Source organism: Tyto alba, unplaced genomic scaffold, assembly GCF_018691265.1.
Source record: "Tyto alba isolate M040663 unplaced genomic scaffold, T.alba_DEE_v4.0 Super-Scaffold_21, whole genome shotgun sequence".
NCBI classification, from domain to species: domain Eukaryota; kingdom Metazoa; phylum Chordata; class Aves; order Strigiformes; family Tytonidae; genus Tyto; species Tyto alba.
Window position 1 is genome coordinate 3,737,410 of NW_024881295.1, and position 19,986 is coordinate 3,757,395.

A 19,986-nucleotide genomic window follows, 5' to 3' on the forward strand; every position below is an offset into this window, starting at 1 on the left:
TCTATGAGCATGAGGTGTTTTAAAAAAATCATTATAGAAAGGACTCTGTTGCTAGGAAACCTCTTCAAAACAATTATAGAGAAATTTCATAACACTCATTTTTGGCACATACTTTCTCTTTGCTTGACTACACAAACTACAAATTGGTTTCATTTCATTGGCCTCGTATCTGAAAAACCAACCATTGCTAAACTTTCAGAATGGATGAGGTAATAAGAGAATTACAAGGACATACACATGCCATAACACAGCAAGGAATATCTCACTAAATCCATGATTTTGGAAAGTGTTCCTGTTCAGGACAGTATCTGAAGCACATCTTTCAAGTGGAAAGAAATTATAAAGTTCTAAAAGGTTTTCAGTTCAAAGAGATTTAGAACCATATGTACCTGTTCAGACAATAGGACTTTATCCAACTATGAATCACAGGTGTAGACAGAAGACACAGAATATTCAAAAGTCCAAGATGCTTAAACATAAAATATTAATAAATAAAATAGAATGCTGTCTTTAACTCCTATGATAATTTGCGCTTTGAATGAACTTCAGCATCTTTGCACTTTTCAATGAGATATAGACCACAAGTACCTGCCCAAGTCTGCATGAAAAAACAACACTGACACCCTAAGTGGTTGCTGTTGCGCATTCCCCCCCTTTAGTCCTTTCTTTTACTGCTGATGAACGCATGTCTGCTTTCTCTTGGAGGAAACTTGTCAGACAGCAAAATCAAGATGTTCCAAAACATTTCATTTCACTTAGGCTGTGGCAAATAGTCAAAACAAAGACTGCATCACTACATGCCAGTACAAAATTTGAAAGTATAAACCATTACACTCAATGATATTTTTTGTAATGAAAAAGAAAATGCAAATAAATTGTTTTGTAAATCAAAAGACTACATATTAGATGTGGAAGTTCTTGGAACAGAGACAATAAACATTTCCTTCTCAAGAAAATAAAAAACAACAAAACAAACTCATCAGGAGATGCTTATATACAGGATTGCCAAATCTTAACTTCAAAGTTCACCATGACTGTGTAGAAACATGATTCTAGGAGCTGTAAGATTCATTAAGATGAAATCAGAAGCAGTTAAATGGTGTTTATTAGAAAATAAAATTTCCCAATGTCTACAATCTCACACTAGAAGCCACATAAAGTTAATCTGGTTTGAAATGTTAATTACCCAGATCAAATTTGCTAAAGGTGTTTAGACCTATACTTCTTAAATCTGAAGTCTACAGATGATTGTTGCATGAGGCTGAGTAAAACTTGTTAAATTTCCCTTTCCGTCCTTGGCAACATTCAAAAGACAAGCTCAAAATGAAAACTGAGGAAAACAAGGGGCTGTAAGAAGACTGATATGATTCTTGCTCATCCACGAACCAGCTGGCAACAACTAGCTCTTCCCATCCCTTTTTACTTCTAACATATAAGAAACCAAAGACTAGGGTGCAAAAGAGCACTTGACAGCATTCCACCAAAATTTCAGTGTTATTTATAGTATCAGCTTTGAGCTAACACCAACAAGGCAAAGTACACTGTGCTCAAAGGAAGCAAGGTGCTTAAGCTTCCCTAAACCAAACCAGGAAGATCAAAATGAAAACTATGCAGCATCCAGCCGTCCCTTGTCATGCTCTTTTTGTCTGTGATTGTATTTTGCAACAAAAATAACCCAGAAGATAAAATAAGCTACATTTTCTGGCAAGTTTTATACCCATAGCATTATAATTTTTGCAATAAATTAATTGCTATGTGATTTAAATGGCTTCTTCCCTCTAGTAAATAATAATAATAATAAATAATAAATTTTGCCAGCTTATGCATGGAGAAAGTTTTACAGTATTTAAGAACCAGTAGACATCATCTATCACAATATATATTGGTTTTAGCGATAGCAGAGTACCTCTTACTACACCCATATTATAATATTCCTGTCCTTATCAATATCAGAACAATACTTGAAGTAGAATTTTTGTTGAAGAGCTGGTTCCTGGACTCACTGCTTACATGTGAATTCGGCTTCTGTAGCCTCAATTACTGTGCTGAGAAGACTAAAGATCATGAATTCAAACAGATTTGCTCATCTGTCATATTGTTTTCTTATTCAGTACTTTCTCATGGTTTCTGAGGACACGATTTATGTTTCCTCAATAGCCATGCCTGGCAAAACTAGTGCCATTTGAGGACAACAGAATCCAAGGAGAATCACCCCTGAAGCTAAATCAGAATGTCTGTTCTGACACAGAAGGGTTCCAAGGTTATATGCTCCCAACTCATATGCTCAGTTTATAGGCTTCATTAAACAAAGCAAAAGTTTTGGTGGGCAAATCTAAAAAGAAAAGTGATAGTTTCTTACCCAGTTGTATCTATGCAGTATTTGATATACTTCCTTAAGCTGGAAAATTAAGCATTTTCAACAACTTTAAAAACCCCTGAACTAGTACAGTTGACAAGTTTAATACCTGATTGAAAACCATTTCCTTGAGTCACTTTAGTAAGTCGCATCTGGCAGTGTAATGCATTTCCCTTACAGTTTGCAGCATTCAGGAGCTATTACCTACTGGCATTTGGAGGAAATGCAAGGCCGTTTTGGGGCACTGAATCTATCCATTTGACTACCAGGTAGGACAGTACACTCTGTTTACTGAGCTTTTGAATTATTCTGGCTCATGAAACCACGCTGACTGCCTTCACAATTAGGAGATTTAATAAGACAGTGTAACAAAGAAAATCGATGAAAGCTTTGCCTCCAAACTTTGCCAAATTGTGTTTCTGCAGTTCACTGCACTTGCAGTGTGCAGACCGACTCCATTTCATGGTAGGAAGCCATAGAATTGCAAAGAGCTGATAATAATGCTTTGTGGTTTGGATTTTTGCTGTTGCTTAGCAGTTATGACAACAATCCAATTGACAAGGTCAAAATTCATGACCAAGAAATGTGGTGAGCAGAGCAAAAGTTACATATACAGCCCTATCTATTGAAGTATGAGCTCAGGGCTTTGAAAGAACATTGCTATAGTCATGATTTTAAAGTCAGAAATACTGTATTCTCTAGTAGGAAATCAGAACAAACATTGACACTTGCTTGTTTCCCTAAATCATCCTGCACTGTTGCACAAAAAAGATTTCTGTATCCTGGTTATCGAGTTCTCTGCAACTGTAGTTTTCTTAAACACCTTTTTTAACCACATGAAAAAAAGTAAACAAAAAATCTTCAGTTACCATAAACCAATGCAGATCATTCATTCTACTGAACTTCCACTGCAGATCTAATCTATTACTCCTAAAATTAATAACAAAATACTGCGTGACGTGATCTAGGCTATTCCAACACCAATGTGAAAGACAGACTCTGCACTAGCACAGAGAAAAGATGCGATACATCAGGGTCCTGTGGCACATGTGAGCATCCTGTGCCCGACAGCATACAGGTCGGCTATGCTGGGAGGCAAAACCTGGCTTGCAGCACAGTCCTGTGTAATGATGCCTCTCCAGCTCCACCAACTCTCGCCATCAGGTGTAGCCTGGAGCCGGAAAGAAGCCATCCACAAATACAGAATTTTAGGGAGGGGAGACCAACAGCCAGCCTTACACGTAAAGCACGAGATGTGACAGACCTATGTGATAGGCGACTCACTGCTTTTGGACCCACTTTCAGGTATGTTTTTGCACATAAAAAGTTGTGCCTACAAATGCCATGTTATACTTTGTAATCACATTCCAGTGTTTATATAAAATTCCCATTATGAACAGTGCTCCAAATATGGAGCAGGCTGTATGCTTGTTATATTTATAAAGTCCACGCAGACGCCTATGGTAACTAGCTTGTAAACAGCTTAACTGCAAGATCTGGAGACATCAATGTGTTTCTGAGAACTCTCAGATGTCCACACTGTGCTGCTGCTAATCACACAGCAACTACCTTCTTTTTAAACGTTTTCAGGTTCCCAAAACCATCTGTGCAATGTGATGCTCCCTGATGATAGAGCGTTAGCCGCATGCTGCACTCCCCCTCATTCTCTCCAGAGACACAAGTGATTTTACTTCTACTCGACATGTTTTTATGGTGTAACAACAGTCTCTTTTTTCCTTATGGTCTAGGACGCTAAGCACATGGAGAGATAGGTATTACTGGGGCTCTTCTGCAGGGGCAGTTTCAGGAGAGGAGCAGCAAAGTTCTATCCTCAGGTTTAGATGAGTGTGTTCTCAGATACTTGTTAAAAAGCAAGAGGGTGGGTGGGATCATATTAACAGTGTCACTTTTGTACAGGGGTGCAGGAACACTTGTTCTTACCTTTACTATGTAGACAAAGATCCTTCAGTAAACTGTATCCCCATCCCAGCTCAGAAGCCCTGAATCTTTCAAATAAAACCCAGTCCAAAAGCACAGAGTGGAATTTAAAACAGCTGAAAACACTTGCCTGGATGTAGTGCCAGACCGGACGCAGCCCCAAGCTATTAAAGCCCCCCAAGACCCAGACCACATTGTGGAAGAGCCTGAATTCTGCTGGTTGATCTTACCAGCCCCCACGAAAGGCTGATGACGTGTGGGTCAATACAAAACAACTGGAGACCTTCTGCATTTTGCCCCTCATCCCCTCTTGTTCTCATGCCTTGTAGTATGGAAACTCCCCAGCTGGCAGAAGGCTCTTGACTCAGACTGCAGGGGAAAGCTGCAAAGCTGCTTTTGGGCTAGCACTGGCCCCGGGGGGCTGCAGATGCTGCAGCGAGGCAGCACCCACAGGAGCCAGCACGCCGCTGTGGCACCCTTCAGCTGAAACCTGGAGCTGAGTAATGCAGTCTTCAGAGCGGGGTGTTTCATTGCGCTGTTTGTATTGCCACTGCAATGCCGAAGCCCACGAGAAAACAGACATTTCTCAGCAAAGTTACCACTGCCTCGCCCTAAATAAGAACATCTGGAATCCCCAGTGAAGATCACCAGAACAAATCTAATCTCTTGGTGCTGATTTGCTTCCCACACCCTCTATTTAGACAGCTCTTGTGCACACGCTCCCTGGTTGCTGCTTCCACTTCTGGACTGAAAACAAATCTGAACATACACATCCTCCTATTACATGAATAATGAGATTTAAGTTTACACAAGGAATGTTTGACAGGAACATATTTTCTTTGAAATATATTTTCAAGATATTCCACATATAAATAATTTCATTTTTTTCACATTTGTCTCCTCAGAGATCTAGACTGGCTTCTAATTATCCCCTTGTGAAAATTTATCCAGCAGAGGCAGAGACATTCCTACCAATAATCTTTCCAGTAAAACTGCCACAGTGAGTGCTGATGCTTAAACTAAGCTGCAACAAACATATTAAATCCTGAGAGTGAAAAACTGTGTTCGCATCTAGCAATGACTTTCTGAAAAATTGAAAAAGGAAATTTCCTAAAAATAAAATTATTTTGCTGAAATTAAAATCAAGGTTTGGTGGGGGATGAATAGGGGAAGCAAGTATTAATTTCATTTGACATTAAGGTGTTCATTGCTAAATACAGATAAAATATATCACATACAAGATCAATAGCAACTTTTGTAATTACAGTCATGTTTTGGAGGGAAGTGTTGCTATAGCAATACCAACCAGAGGAAGGAAATTCACGTCTGCTCAGAGCATTATTTCTACATATCATTATTTTTTATGGCATAGCAGTCTAGCAGAAAAAGGTACCGTGAATCAACAGTAATACCTATTTTAACTACATAGGCATAGTTTGGAAAAGTATTTCATAGAAACACACTGAAAAAGGAAATGAAAGACCATGACAGCACACTAAGTAAGGTTTTGTTTGCTTTAGGTACTTGAGTGTTGCTCCTTGAATCAGCTTATATCATCTAACTTCAGGAGTTTAAATCTAGGCTTTCCCAAGCCAACTCCTCCTGGTTTCAGAACATAAGACATTTTGGGTTGTTTTTTGGGTTTTCCTGTTCTCTACATAATCATGAGCAACCTCAGTGAGATCTGATACCCCTTAAACTGGTTTGGCTTCCAACAATGTCAGGTCTGAAGTGTCTCTTGGCTCAGGCATTAAGTGAAAGAAAGAAAACTTGTTTGGGACTGGAATCAGCCCTGAAGTAATATAGCCACATTTGCATGGCCCTGCCCCTGATGCAGCTGGCATTGGTGTTAATCTGCAAGTCAGAAAACTACACAGGATGGCCAACATATGACTGCAATACCTTTCCCTGGCCAGGCCCCCAGGGAGGGCTGGTGCCCAGGGCACGCTCTGTGTCATTCCCACACACAGGCTTCTGGCACTGGGATTCTGGCTGTGGGTTTGGCGAACTGGGACTTTGGGTGTTTCTTTCTTTCTTGTGCAAAGGTTGACCCCATTCTGCCTATCTTCACTCCTACCCTTGATTACTGATAAAATCATACTCCCAGTTATCCTGGATTTTAGTTAACTATTTTTTCCCCTTTCCATGAGTTGGTTCCTTCAATTAAATCTTGCAGTGCTCACAACCACCGCCAGATTTAAAAGAAGGAATCAACTCAATTGTAAACAAACAAACAATCATCAACACTGATCTGTGAAAACAAATCTATTATGATCCTGACAGCTGGTTTTCCCATATCTCTTCCTCTCTTTCTTATTTTTGACAAATTAGTTTGAACAATAGGTTTCTATACATTTCTACAGCTCCTGGCACAACTAGGAAGAGAGAAGGAATGGCTAAAATAGATGTAATTCGTAATAAATAATCTTAATTCAACTGAAATACGAATTACTTGGATTCCTATGATCACATGAACATTGTGATTTTCCCAAAGGCATATCAAAAGAGCAGAAAATTTGAAAATGGATAAGCAATATAAACCCATATAACATCATATGGAGTTAAGGATGCCTTGTACATGGAAACAACTCAAGCTGATGGTGAGAAGAAAATCCTTGTAGAAGAGGGGCTTCCATTGTCCACCATTCCAGATCCACCACTGTGGACATACAAAAATTCTTCCTCCTCATTGCACAGCCCTGCTGTCCTGGGCAGACTCTAACTTCTTTGAAGTTAGAATCACATAAAAGCTGGTTGGAAAGGAACCCCTGCAATCACCAGTTCAGCTCCCTGCTTGAAGAGGAACTCTCATCGATGCTGGATCAGGTCATCCACAGCTTGGTCCAGCTGAGTCTTGAAAATCTCCAAGGAAAGATTCCACCACCTCTCTGGGTGATGTGTTCAAAGTCCTGTTGCTACTCCCTGGTGAAAAACATTTTTCCTAATGGCCCGTCTGAACTTCTAAAGCTCTAACTTGTGACAGCTGTCCCTTGTTGTTATGATCTGTCACTAATAAGAGTTCAGTTCCGTAGTCATTGTAACTCCTCTTCAAGCAGTTACAGGCCTCTCTGAGATTTCCCCTTAGCCTTTTTTTTTTGGCCAGACTAAACCAGCCCAACTCCCTCAACCTTTCCTCACAGTTTATGGGTCCCATGGTTCAAATCACCTCGGTAGTCTTCTGTTGCATCTTCTCTCATATCTTCTCTCCATTTTTTGAACACTGTCCTTTTCAGTTGAGGAACCTCAAAACTGACAGGAGAACCACAGTGCTGAAGAGGATAACAACCTCCCCTAATGTGTTGGCCATACTTTTAATTGTAGACCACTATGCTGTTTGCTTTATTTGCAGTGAAAATGCATCACTGGCTCATTTTCAACTTGGCAGCAACCATAATATCCCATTGCTTTCCCACAGATGTTCTGTTTAGCCAGTTGTTTCCCAGCCCGTGCTGCTGCAGTTGGTCCACACAGGCACAGAACTTCATGATTATTCTCACTGAACTTCAGGAGGTTTCCCTTGGCCCAAAGCTCGTGTTTCTCAAGGCCCAGCTGAACTGAATTTCTACCACTTGGTGTATTAAACTCTCTCTCCTGCCAATTTAAGATGCTATATGACTTTTCTCAGGGTGCATTCTGACTCACCACCTAGGTAATTAACAGAGATATAACACTACTGGCCCAATCCTTCACAAGCTACTTGGTATTTGTCTCTAATGAGACAGTGAGCTATTGAAGACTACCCTTCAAACCTGGATATCCATGCAATTTTCAATCAATCTAACAATCCCTATCTCCAGTCCATATTTCACATGCGGTCCAGCATATTTTGTTCTCATGTCATGCAGTTCTGGTAGAGATATATTAGTATAATTTTTATGTTTATCCTAAGACATCAGAGCATATGTTCCCTTGCTAACAGTACACCAGATAGTTATTTGCAATATATTAAAGACATGAAATGCTCAACACAGAAATGTGGCTTCTACAGTTGTAGATTTACAGCCTATGAATAGCACACAAAAAAAAAAAAAAAAAAAGTTGATATAATTTATCTTATTTTTCCAGATTTTTCTTTTTAAAGAAGGTAAGTTTCCATAAAGTAACATGACATTATAAAAAGACAAAGCAATGAAGTATGACCTTTTCATCACAGATTGATACTCATCCTTAATGTATTTTCTTGGTTTGAATCTTCGTAAACCCTCAAAACAAGTGTCAAATAGATGCAATACTTCTATTGGTGCAAGTGGAAAGTTCTGGTTTGGTAAGATTTTTGCGCAATGCTGTACAGAATATAAAACTAACTACCTATGGGACACACCACCTAGTGAAAATTCTATATTTAATTTAAAGGAAACTGCTACTGGAAATTACGAGCAGTTTATATTAAAAATATCCTAGACAGGGTATTTTGGACACTATATTTTGCATGGACAGGATATAAGGTTGCACATAGCAGATAAGAATTTCAAAGACAGACAAAAAAAGAAAATAGGAGTGTAAGGAGGTGCCCATTTTATTTTATAAATCAGCAGTACAGGGTGATATTTATACAAAGCTACATGGAGCAAAGCACCAAATGCTGCCAGTGCTACTCTAGAGTGAAAATATAGACAATACACTGAAAAAAAACCACGTTTAGAGTAAAAATACATACAAGGACTTGCATGCACCACATGAAAATAATTCTATTGTCCCAATTACTTCCAAACACAATAAATTCAGCTTACTCTTGTTACCCACTAGACAAGATACAAATTTCCTGCTATATACCTAGGAGTGCTACGAGACCTTCTTCTATAATTCCCTTTTTTATTTGTATAGCACTTTAAGGGCTCACAGTCACAATCACATTAGTCACATTAGGTGTAGGCGTATGTGGAAAATAAGAACTACTCTCTTTGAAGGCACCCTGTCATTTAATGAAAGATAGCTTTACTTTTACAGTATTGTGACTGTTTTAACATTTTGCACACGTGAACCTTAGATCAGAGACAAGTTCCTGTGAAGGGCTCTGGATCACCTTACTTCATCTCCCAGAAGAGTTACTTAGGTTGCCATGGAAATTAAATGTTAGTGACAAGCAGAGTGGCTTTTGATAAATACAGATTGTGTTGCTTCAGAAGGCAAGAACCTCCCCATCTTCAAGAATTCAATCTATGGTCAGCGATGGAAACTGGCATTGCATATTATTGTTTCATTTTTCAACATGACTATCCAGTTTTTAAGGTGAAATACTGATAGTTAGACGTGCCAGCCTATAACCTTTAAGACTGGAAGTTCAAAATCATTTAACTTCAAGAGCAAAGCAGAGGCAGTCACAAAGCAACCTGTCCTCCTACATATGTTACCATCCTGGTCTGAGGGAAGTCTAGCCTTTCAGAAAAAGACAACAGAAATGTGTTCAGTATTAATGCAACTTCAGCCCATTTATGATTTATCAGCAGAAAGGTGGCTATTGAAATACCAACCATTTATTACTTGAAGGACAAAGCTGCAGTAATTGTACCATTAACAGGCAAAAGGTTTCTGAGAGGAAACTGAGAATTAAGACACCCCCCCCTCCAAGTGGTGTAGTATGAGCAGCTAATACATCTGTATGCTGTGATTGACCTGCTGTCAGATCAGACTTTAGTTTTGCATATGCAGTTGGTTCGACAGTATTACACTGTTGGTAGAGTCCTGAGACCTCATCTTTAAATACAGGATGTTATCACATCATCTTGGAAGCATATAGTTTCATCTGATTCCTGACTTGCTTGCTGGAAATTCTCTGTGGGCGAGTTTGTCAGCAGTAAGCAATGCCTAATCAGTTCTTGAAAACCCCTGAGCTAGACAAAGCAACAGACTTTCCATTGGTAGAGAATTCAGTGTTACTCTCTGCAGATAAATGGCCAGCATTGCAGTTATATATGGTTCAATACAAATATTCAGCAGAAAAAAAAAATGCTGGACCAAAACACATGATGCCCCACGAATGGGCTCAGTTCCGTACCAGGAACCGAACATCTCCTCTTCAACAGACTTGGATCCTGCAGCAAACGGCAGCACTTAGCATTTGAGCCAGGTGCCTGCAAAGCTCTAATGTCAGAGTAAATACAAGACAGCTTCAGAATATGGCGGAGATGAGTTAAATTATTTTTTGAGCCACAGGGATTAGTACACCACTAGCCATTTGCCTGACACTACATAGTAACGAAGGGTTAATGATAGGCCAAAATTAAGGTGAAGTATACATCTCAGGCGTGAAATCAGTCTTTAAGTAGTACACAGTTAGAGCCTTGATCTCCTCTGTCAGCTTAGTGATGGCAGAACTAGCCAAAGGAACAAAACATAATACCTGGAAGAGAACACGGTGACTAGGAAATAGGGGAGATGAAAAAATACCAAGAAATGCATCAAGATCAAACATTTCTCATCAAATCAATATATGGTTTCAGGTGCCCTGAAACTTCGATTTCAAGTCCAGTAGAAATCCATAGGCTGCTTTGAGGATACACAGGACAAGGCAGCAGTCACTGAACATAAACATAAAAATGAAGAAAAGTTAAAAGTACAGCTAGACAGTGTTATGGCAGAAGTTACTCATTATCTGCAGAACCCCAAAAGCTTTCCACTGAGTTGGCAGGTTTGATTACTGCATCTAGGTGCAAAATTTGATGGCTGTTTTGATATATACAACAGAGCATGGCATAAACACCCTGGTACCTCTGGGATCCTTGCCCTCTCCTCTCTACAAAGCATCATGAAGTTTTTGTCAATTGCAAACAAATGCACAAAATTAAAATGCAGAGGGGATCACTGGCATTTTGTTCCATACTACAAGTGTATTAGCTTAGTCACTTTGCTCTGGAGTATCTAATACAGATAAGCAGCAATGGGGGCTTGAAGGATGTCACTGGTAGAAGACTTTCAATGTCTGTAACGTCTTGATCTGGGATTTAATTTCTTTCCACAGATGGCAAACTGAAGGGCTCTATAAGGAAGTACAAGCAGAACCACATCAAAGCAATAATGCATGTTGCTGAAGAAAGGATCATAGGGCACATAAAGAGCTAGGCTCAGAAGTTCCAGCAGCAGTCACAGGAATAAAGTGGAATTTACTGCATGCAACGTTATACTACATGGCCATCAGAGCTCCAGGTTTGCATAAACATATCTGGCAAAAAAAAAAAACAAGCAAATTGTTTCTTTGCAGTCTGCAGGATCAGAAAGAAGTAAAGCACTGACGTTGCAGTTGTATGAAGCGAGGGTTAACTAAGGGTATAATTCTAGCTGTCACATTCAATTTAAAAAAGTGAATACGTGAGAGTTTGGGTGCCTTGTTAATGGCCTGGGGACCAACAGTCTCAGTGCCTTCGTAAATTTTTTGTCGAACAAAGGAGCTGGGTGCTTTACAGCAATGACATTCAATTCAATAGCCAAAGGAAATCTAGAAGCAGTCCTAGACTGTGATGTTTCCCTTGACTTAAAGCTAAAATCAATGAATAAGCTGATGTCAGTGCATGCAACAGAAGTTTTGCTAAGGGCCCCATCTGTAATGAAATTTCACCCTCAAAATTGTCCTTAAAATTAAGTTTAAACAGAATCACGCCATCCATTTCAGACCAGCTGATAATAAAAATAAGTCCCATTGAAAGCACTGTGAGCGTGTACAACATAAGTGGTTTGTGTTGGGCAGGCAAGTCCTTTTCTCTCTCTCTCGCCCCCCCCACCCCCATAGAGTCCCTTACTTGAGCTGTGGGCATATAATGGGGGAATTTCAGAAAAAAACTATTTATTTTTATACTTAAAGAGAAAGATTTTTTAATACTAATACCCAGTAGGACTGCATGCTTATGAATAAGCAATGACAGGTGGTAAAAGCAGATGGTTTTGAAAAGATTTGCGGCAGTCCCTGGCTCCAACCGTCCTAGCAGCTCCCCAGGATACTGGCGGAGAAAGCGGTTCCCCTCCTCTTCTTTCCTTGCCTCACTTGACAAAGCCAGCAGCAGCCAACCTCACTGGCTGCCACACAGTCAGGATAGGACCGGCAAAGCTCGCTCACTCATGTTTTTCATCCCAGCTCCAGACCGCTTCTGCCTGGCTGCAGAAGCCCAGCCCAGCCCATCGCAAGCCACCGACACCGGCTAACCAGCCGGGTAGTCATTGGCCAGAAGCCACAAAACCACCTCTGCGTTAGCTGGTCCCAACCAGGAACAGCGTGGGCAGAGCTCCTGGTTTTGGCATCTAGCACTGCAGTTATCCACCTCCGATCGTGACCACTTTGCTTCTGAACATGTTACTTGTGAGCACACCAGAGGAGGGTATCTAAGAGTGAGAGCATCACTGAATGCTCCGGTGCTGAATCCAGGTGCAAACACCTGCCTTCCAGTACAGACCTCTGCCGAAAGCACTAGCTCTTGTTTCTGAAAGTCCTGGCAATGAAGGAGGAACCTCAGATGCTTCAACTCTGCATAACCAAACAAACTTTCAGAAATCCTGATTAACCTTGTGTCATGAGTCAGAGAGAGATACTGCAATGGGGAGCAAAGATCAGAGAAACATAATTATTCACATTGCATCTCAAAACAGAGAGAGCAGGCAAAAAAAAAGTATTTCACATGCCAATGAGAGCAGTAACAACTGAGTGTTGTGTGTTTGGCCAAAACAGTAGTGACTGCGGCAGCTACAACCTTCTCCAAGTTACTGTCACTTGTGCTTAGGGAGCAAAGACCCTCTACTTCAGGCTATTGTTTTCTGCATACAGCATCAGCTGTAGCACACCACTACTTAAAGTCAGTTGTAACTCTCTTTGGAGATATCACAGTGCACCTATAAAGATGACTCAGGCAATTTCATATATCACCAATGAATCATGGAATAGTACCACCTCTGGCTACTATCAAACCCATCCATAAAGCCCACTGTTAACTCCACAGTACACCCATCTCAAAGAACCTTTTAGAATACTGCTGTGCTCTGTTAATACCCATACATTTTGAGAATAAATTAAGAATCTCATTTTTCGGATTTACTAAGGTGTATTGTAGGATTTACGTTCCTGAAAAGGGCCAGTGCCTTTTCTACATAGCATTTCTGCTTTTCAGATTTTCCTCAGAAACAAGTCTGATTGACTCACTGTCAACACAGCACTTATTCTTGTCTTCCATTTCTTTAAACAGTATAAATGTGTAGCTTTTTAAGAATCTTTTCCTTATTGTTTATCTATAGCATTGTTTACAAAATCAATTTACATTTTCATAATTTCACTCGCAGTATCAAGGTAGCTTCTGAAGGAATATTCTAGAAAGGGTTGTGACACCACAGTGTATTTATATTTAGTACCCCCTGAATAAGAAAAGGCCCTCCCGAACCATCTACAGCAAAATCAGTCCATATTCTTTACATGAAATCAGAGAACCTTTATTTCCTTCAATCAATGGGGTTTATGGTTGCTTTCTGGAAGGTAAAACAAACAAACAAAAAAAACAAACAAACAAACAAAAAAGGAATTGTCAATCCAGCTGGCCCCAACATTATACAGCATTGCAGAAACAGTAGTGAAAACTGAGTTTGCTATGAAGGTGGACACAAGCCATTCAAACCTGGAACCAAAAACCTACATCTACTTCCAGAGAACACCCCATGGTAAAACTGCCTCTCACCTTTGGGCACAATAAAACCTGGACCTGGGCTTGGATAAGGCAAGGCTGAAAGACAGCTTTAGAAATTAAATTATAAGCATCCAGGTTTGTGACCAGTCCTGCCATTCTTGCATATACTAACCAGCCACTAAGCCTTGTGTTTGTTCTGTTAACCCCACAGGACAACTTACTGCTTCTCAAAGCAGATGCAGGGGATGGATGATGGCATAACAGGTTAAAAATTAAATGAAGTATGAGGAAAACCTATAATATGCATCTCTCGTGAGCACAGCTGCTCCACAATTACTTTCAGGAAGGAGAAAACACAATAATGTATTTTTGTGGCACAAGGTATCTTTTTCTGTAAGCATGGGTAGAAGAACAGAGCCCTATGCAATTTCCAGTCACTTGAAACTGTCTAAGCACAGGTACGCACAAAGAAAAAACACACATACAAGCAACTCTTGCAAGAAGACAGCTAATATAAGCTTAGAACTGAACACAATTATCGTAGAATTACAGGTATTTTTGCCAAACCTTCAATATGCCTCATGCTTTAACAAAAACAAATGTACCCATAGATTTGAGGGAGAGGGGATTTCCAATTTTTAGTAATTACCACTAGAACATTAATTATATGCCTATACACAAGATCCTACTATTGACTATTTCACTGCATAAAGACCTAATTAGCTGTAATTTTAATACTGTACATCACTCAAAGACAACTACATTTTCTAAAGAAAGCCTGAAAGCATTATTTAGATGAGAATTGGGAAAAAAAAACCAAAACAAAACAAAACACCAAAACAACCACAACAGACTAAACGTCTACCTCAAATGGTGTTAAAAATTACTTATAGGCTTACCGCTCAAGAATTGAATGGAAAAAAAATGTAATAAAAGACAAAGTAGTACACTCTTTGCTGTGATAACAAATGAAAATGAGCTTTTGCCAGACATGGCTGCATATAAAGAGGGCTGAGCTGCTACAAGCGCATGGTGACCCCACGGTGGCCCTACACATACACAGCAGTCCGCAGGGATTGATTCGCAGAAGTCCAAGAGACCTCACAAGACAGAGCAAAGTGGGGAAATGCCCCTCCTCGACTGCTCCTTATGGCTCTGACCATCCCAGGCTGAGAAATTATTGTTGTCAATATCATCACAAGAACAAAGAACTCGTGCCCCAAACCTGGGCTTTATCAGCACAGGCCATATGCAAACACTGAGCGAAAAAAAAACAGAGACCGTAGCTGAAGTAGTCTGCAACTTAAATACAGGATAGACCGACTTAGAAGCAACAGGAGTGGTGGTGAGGGTATAAACCAGGTCAGTGCCAGAACTGACCCCAAACCTAAAATCAGAGCACAGGGAGGTAATTTTTTAGCATGCCACATTAAAGCCTCACCTCCTTCAAGAATACAGGTGTTTAGAACAACTTTTCACCCTCCAAGTTTCATCTTTCACTCGGTTCATCAGGCCCTTGAAGGGTATGTCTACACAGGTGACTGGAGACAGACAGGTGGCTCTCCTCACTCCGAATTAGCCAGATAGGAGCCAAACCCCACGCACAAGTGTTAACACAGCACTGAACGAGCTCGTTAGGCTGCAGGTCCATCATCACGTTAATCTGGTCCAAATGACACTCCTAAGCAGTGTGATGAGGATTGCCCCACTTTTCCACCAAACCCACGTCTCTAAAGACTCCTTGGTGCATTTTAGTCATGCATTGAGTCAGATCCAGGAACTCATCCAACTGAAAACCAGGCCAATAGCAAGAACAAGAGCAGATTTGCATTTGGCCACAAGTGGTAATACTAGCAGAGGCGAGAGATCGGGAATGCGTAGCCAGAGGTGAGGCAGGCAGGCTGACCCTTTGGCAGGAGCCCACGTTTATGGCAAATTAAAATGACTGCTGAACCACACACCCTTTGCCTTGCAGAGAGGCAAGTCTTGGTTAGCTCCAGCACTGCTTCACATATAGGTGAACATACAGGCAATCAGCTCCCCAAGAAGGACTCCCTTTGTGTAATAGCTTGTCAAGTCAGGGAAGTGAACGTGCTTCAGGTGATACTTCTTTCTAGGTATGAAGGTGCCTAACTCCTCCCATGACCTATCACTAATAAATCAGATAATGTTAATCTAATTAAAGAGCATTGCAACATTGCAGCTTTCATTTCTTAAGCCTCCTTTGTGGACCCAGGTCCCTTAGAGTATAAGAATATTATAATTTTTAATAGTAATAATGCTAACATTATCCCTACAGTAATTATCCCCAACATTTTCCTACAAACACATCAAAACCAAACAATATAATAAGCAATAGCATCCAGATGAGTCAAGCACCCATCAGTAGATTCTCCAACCTCACTGAGTTATTCTCCACTGCCCTTCAGCTTCTATGAACTACTCAGATCTCTGGTATCGCCAAAAAAAAAAAAAAACAAAAACAAAACAAAGGTCTTACCTCCCTTCCCTGTTTAAAAACATGTATTTTTTTTCTGCTTCCCTATGTCTGGAATTTACATGATCTGTCCCTCATATAGATCAAAACTACTTATCATTGAGAAAAAAAAAAAAAGGCAAATTGATCAGAATTAGGAGCTTCCTATACAGAAAAAAAAATGGAAAAGTTTTTTTTACAATGACAGTCTAATGCTGCAGTTTGCCCCCTTGGAGCAAGGATCTACACTCTGCCACAGGACTTGAAATCATCAGTATTCAAGCGATTTCTGAAGACACTGGCCACTCACCTGTGTTCCCCTCCCATACCACACAGACCAAATGGCAGTCTCCACGTCTTTGGTTGTATTATCCATATTCCCTGACACAACCCTTCTGCCTTGTCATTACCCACGTTCTCCCTGCCAGCACCCCCGATGGACCCATCCAACCCCCCAGGACCCAGGTCAGTTAGATCTGAACTGATCTGGGGGAAAACACAGGAAGTTTATCAGTCAAAGCTACCTCCATAGGAGAGCCCCAAACTTTGTGCCTCTGTTAACAGGCCATTCCCTATGACTTTTCTGGTAGACTATCTCTAGATTCTTCTTTTTTTGCCCAGCTGACATGCTACAGGTTTTATCTGCCCAGGATTTTCTTACATGGTCTTCAAGATGTTTTAAAACTACATTTCCCCACCACTAAACTAAACAAGCCTTAGTAGGGATTAGAAATGAAACCCAAATTGGCAGAACTGAGAAATTTGCAGCTTTGTTACAATATTAGATGAATCCTCGAACATCCTCTAAATAAAGTAAAAGGATGGCCTAAATCTGCTACTGCTTCATGTTTAATTCAGATATCTTTGAGCGAGTGCATCTCTTTCTTCCCCCCCCCCCCCCCCATTTTCTATTCTCATCTCCTATGTATCGAAGTTTATGGTGACTTTAACTTAGACAAAGACCCCAAAACACAGAGGAAATGTTTTAAAAACTTTTTTCTACAAAACTAGTTTATCTGAGGGAAAGAATACAACAGATCTGGAGACCAAAGCACTACATTCTAACAGGGATTTTACAACTTCTCTAAAACAACTATCAGTGTAATGTTTAAACTATTTAGACAGTTTAAAGAGAAGACGAGTACATTATACAGGAACTAACAGAACTTTCACTTTCCTATTCAAGAACATTACAGGTAAGCAGGAAGTGATGATGCTTTTGATACAGAAGATGCAAATGCAAACAAACTCCAGTAGTAGATCTCTGAACTGCCATCAGCTTATCAAATGGAGATAAAGGTTCCCAGAACACCAGCACACACAAAAAGTTACACTGTAAAGTAACATGCCCACGGCAATGTGAGCTTTAGTATTAAAAGACTCTGAAAGGTCATGCATCTTATTACACCTTTGGGATCATATAATAGTTCCATTTTACACTTATTTTAATATAAATTCAAGTGAACCAGGATTAGAGCAGATATGGGGTTTGGAGTACATTTTTCTAGATTAATAATGACCTTCACAGATAGCAAAATCTCAGTCTGAATGAAGATGCAAAACTAGCCTTTTAATTGAATTTATAGTGCAATATTTGTGGCTGAAGCAATTCCCATTTTGTTTTACTGTTTCCCACTGCAAGATAATGGTCTGTTATTACTTACTCGTCTCTCTAGTTATGCCCTTAAAAGGCTCCGAGGCAAACATGTAAAAGCAAATTGTTCAGAGTAACAACGTTACTGTAAAGGACTGAATAAGACAAGACAAGGTCACATGTTTCTAGTTTCTAGAAAACCGAGGATATCCTCACAGGATCCTGTAAAAAAATCGGGTTAAATCTTTGTTGGTGCCATGTGGGTGGGTGGGCAGGCAGCAGGGGTATCCAGTGATCTCCCTCCCAACCGAGAGACCGAAAACGGCACCAGGGAGCCCTCCTCACACGAGGAAAGCTCTGTATCTGTCTAATACTACGCTTCTTTGGGGCACGGGGGGAGAAAGTATAGGTCTAAACAGCAGAGAAAACAAAAAGGCAAACCTCCCCATAAATTCTATTAGATCTTCCTATATTTTTATATATAGCATCGCACTGAAGATGCTGGAGCAAACCCTGCCGCGAAACCGAGCAGGAGCCGCTCACCCCCATCCTCTCCCCGTTCACAGGGTTGCACCTCGGCTTGCACTCTCCTCCCAAGGAGAAGCCGAAGCTCCCCCTTGCCCCCCCCCCCCAGGTCGGGGCTTGCCCCCGGGCCGCGGTACCTGCGCGGCGCGGCCCGGCCCCGCCGGAGCCTCCCGCCACCGCGGGCGCAGCCGGCCCGGCCCCGCCGCCCCCGGCCGGCTGCCGCCTTCCTGGCCATCATCCCTCCACAGCATCGCCTCCTCCTCCTCTCCCCCACCCACGGTTTTTTCTTGTTTGCTTTGCTTTGCTTTGCTTCCCCCTTCCCTATCCCCCCAGCGGGTTGTTACCTTCAATTGCCGCTTTCCCGACCAATTCCTGTCTCCAAACCGCTGCCCACCCACCCCACCCCCACCCCCCCCCAGCACACAAGCAACTCCCGGCAAAGAAAAGGAGGAAAAATAAATAGAAAGAAAAAAAAAAATTACAAACCTCTCCTCCCCCTCTGGGTCCGATACTATATATCCGGCCGAGGGAGGGAGGGGCAGCGCCTCTGCTCTGCCTCCCCCTCCGCCGCCTCTCGCCCCGCGCGGCTGCGGCCGCCCGTACCGGGGGGGGGGCTGCCCGCCCGGCGATGCGCACCAGCTCGGGCCGCCGGCGCCCGGCTCCTCCCCGCCGCCTCGCCCGGCCCCGGGTCCGCGCGGGCTCTGCAGCGGGAGCCGCCAGGCACACACGGCGGGTGGGGAGTCCGTGTGTGTCCGTCCCCCCCCCCACCTCAGGACCCCCCTTCTTCCCCGATCCCCGCTGCTGCCGGCATCGCCCAGCAGCAGCGCGGCAAAGCCGCGTTTCGCTGCCCGCTCCCTGCGCGGCCCTGCCTCCCCCCCCCCCCCCCCGCCGCCGTGAGCGGTGCCGCAGGGTGCCCGGGCACGCCGCGGCAGCCCTCGGAAGAATTCACAAGGAGAGGCGAGCGAAGGCTCCCTCCCGCAGGGCTCCGCTCCTTACCGGGCTGCCGCGGCTCCTCCGCCCGCACCGCCGCCTCCGGGCTCCCCGGGGCGAGCGGCCGCGGCTTCACGGCGCCTCGCCCAGCCCCGTCCCTTCCCTCGTCCTACCCCCGCCGCCGCCTGCCACGGGGGGGGGGGGGGGGGCGGCAGCGCCAGGCGGGAGCGGGCAGCCGGGGGGGGGGGGAGTGCGGGAGGGGGGGGGCGGGCAACCGGGGGGCTGGGGTGTGACGGGGGGGGGGCGGGCAGCCGGGGGGTGGGGGGGGGGGGGGGGGGGGGGGGCGGGCAGCCGGAAGGGGGGGGGGGGTGAGATGGGGGGGGTGGTGAGATGGGGGGGGGGGCGGGCAGCCAGGGGGGTGTGCGGAAGGGGGGGGGCCGGGCAGCCGGGGGGGGTGCGGGGGCTATAGCCCCTGCCCGCTGCCGGGAGGTGAGAGGAGACGGCCAGGGAAGGGGGGGGGGGGGGGGAACCGAAAGCTTTCGAAATCCAGGACGAAGGGGCAGGGCAAGTG

The 19,986-nt window shown here is 42.8% G+C and overlaps 1 protein-coding gene across 4 annotated transcripts in view; it reads right to left on the reverse strand.

Annotated features, from left to right (window-relative positions):
- Nucleotides 1–19,577, reverse strand: part of FAR2 (fatty acyl-CoA reductase 2) — a 151,510-nt gene extending 131,933 nt beyond the window's left edge. For 2 of the 4 annotated variants that reach the window (XM_042795139.1, XM_042795138.1), the window contains exon 1: nt 18,830–18,874. The gene's annotated coding sequence lies outside the window, so the exon portion shown is untranslated. Of the gene's footprint in view, nt 1–18,829; nt 18,875–18,971; nt 19,212–19,481 lie in introns of those variants that run through there. The other 2 variants (XM_032995023.2, XM_032995024.2) reach the window with 2 other exon arrangements.
- Nucleotides 19,578–19,986: the final 409 nt, after the last annotated feature.